Consider the following 2,610-nt stretch of genomic DNA (forward strand, 5'->3'; position numbering starts at 1 on the left):
TATGGTCCAAACAAAGGGGAATCAAAGCAGTCAGTCCATCTCCACTGTCCCCGAGGAAGTCCAGGCATCGGAGCTACTATGCAAAGGCTTTAAATCAGTTATCTGAAAGATGTTCAAAGAACAAAATGAACCAGTATCTAAAGAGCTAAGGGAAAATATAACAATGGTATCTCACCAAATAAAGAATAAAAACACTTGCCCCTGCTGGTTTAGCTCAGCGGTTCGAGCATCAGCCTACAGAACAAAGAGTTGTGGGTTCGATTTCAGTCAAGGGCACATAGCTCAGTTGCGGTTCGGTCCCCAGCCCTGGTCCGGGTCATATGGGAGGCAACCAATTGATGTGTCTCCCTCTCACTCTGTCTGAAGATGGGTGGAAAAATATTCTCGGGTGAGGATTAAAAAAATAAATAAATAAAGACAGTACAAAGACAGAAATACTTTTTTAAAAATGTTTTTATTGTGTTTTTTAGAGAGAAAGAAAGGGAGAAATAGCAACATCCATTGGCTGCCTCCTTCATGCCCCCTACTGGGGATCGAGTTTATAACCCCAGGAGGCAGCTGACTGATGTTTTGCTTTCAAATCAATGTTTCTTTCTCTCCTCTCTCTAAAAATCAACACAAATATTTTTAAATAAATAAATGAAGCTGCCTTAAATCTATCTTATAATAAGCATCTAGAGCTTGGTCCATAGCAATTCCTACCCACCAGTTCAAAGCCTGAGGCAATAACAAAATCTTACAAAACTACTAGCAGAGGATCGAAAAATGGCGGCGGAGTGAACGGAGCTGCACAGACCGTCTCCCAGGACCAAACGGAATTACACCTATAACACAGACAAATCGACGGGAAAAAGCAACAGAAAAGCAGCTTGGAGGACCATACAACGAGGGACACTGACTCCATCCCGGTAGGATTGCGAAGGCGCGAGACGGGGCTGGGAGCCCACGGTCGGCAGCTCGGCAGCGGCCTCAGCTGTAAGCGGCGCCCTCGGGTCACACTCCCAGGCGGCCCCACAGCGCAGCCGGGACAGAGGCTGAAACAGCCACAGCCACTCACCTTGGGCTCCGGCGGAGGGAGGGCGGACTGGACTGGAACTGTGTCGGGACACTCGGGATCTGGAGGGCGCTTTGCTGAGTGCAGCCACTCAGGACTGTGGCCACATTGCTCCTTCCCAAGGCTTGGGGAGAGGCAGCAGCCCCTCCCTCGGAGATCCAACCCCACCCTGTGGGCCACTGAAGTGCTAATTGAAGCTCATTAACAACCAGCATCTGCCCCACCCTCCTGAAAGCCCCTTGTGCTGAGCATCTGAGGGAGTTTTTCAATCAACTGACAACCCAGAACTCATCAAGTAACCTCGACTGCTAGCCTCCAGGCAAAAAGCTAGAGGATAACAGTACCTTTCCTGGGCTGGCAACATTAACCAGGAAAGTAAGACTTGACAGTGGTGTTTAACATGGGTCCTCCCTCGCTTATCTAAACATAGGAGAGGGAGCCACAAATAGCAGAACAACAACACCCACAGGGAAAACTTGACAGGCTCCAAAGCCCACAGTGATAGCCAAAATGGTGAAACACAGAAACAGAAGCCAAATGAAAGAGCAAGAGACCTCCACTGAAGATGAAATCAATGTAGAGCAATAATTAGGCATGTTAACAGAGCTAGAATTCAGAGCCATGATCTTGAGGAAGGTGAAGAGCATGAGTAAGGACATAGAGACACTGAAAATAAGCCAACTGGAAATTAAAAACCATCAAGAACTGATAAAAAATGACATATCAGAAATGAAAAACACATTGGAAGGTTTAAAAAGCAGAGTAGAGGAAGCTGAGGACCGGATCAGTGAATTAGAAGACAGGGTAGAAAAAATCAACCAATCAGAAAAACAAAAGGAAAAAACTATTAAAAAACAAGAAGACAGCTTAAGAGAACTGTGTGACAACTGGAAACGTAATAATATTCGCATCATAGGAGTCCCCGAAGAAGAAGAAAATGAGCAAGGGATAGAGAATATATTCAAAAAAATAGTGAGAGAAAACTTCCCTAATTTGGTGAAGGAAGAAGGCATTCAAGTTCAAGAAGCACAGAGAGTCCCAAGTAAGAAGAACCCAAACAGGCCCACACCAAGACACATAGTAATTAAAATGCCACAAATGAAAGACAAAGAGAGAATCCTAAAAGCAGCAAGAGATAAGCAACAGGTTACCTACAAAGGAAACCCTGTAAGGCTCTCAGCTGACTTCTCACAAGAAACACTACAGGCCAGAAGGGAATGGCATGAAGTAATCAAGGTCATGAAAAACAAGGATCTGAATCCAAGACTACTCTACCCAGCAAGACTATCATTCAAAATACAAGGTCAAATAAAGAGCTTCCCAGACAAAAAAAGGCTAAGGGAATACATTAGCACCAAACCAGCACTGCAAGAAATGTTAAAAGGACTGCTGTAATTAGCAGTAAAAATGGGAAGAAAAATAGAACCACACTAAACAATAATGGCAATAAATAAGTACATATCAATAATCACCTTAAATGTAAATGGAATGAATGCTCCCATAAAAAGACACAGAGTAGCTGATTGGATAAGAAAGCATGACTCATCTATATGTTG

The sequence above is a fragment of the Molossus molossus genome, unplaced genomic scaffold (assembly GCF_014108415.1).
Source record: "Molossus molossus isolate mMolMol1 unplaced genomic scaffold, mMolMol1.p scaffold_m16_p_3, whole genome shotgun sequence".
Lineage (NCBI taxonomy): Eukaryota > Metazoa > Chordata > Mammalia > Chiroptera > Molossidae > Molossus > Molossus molossus.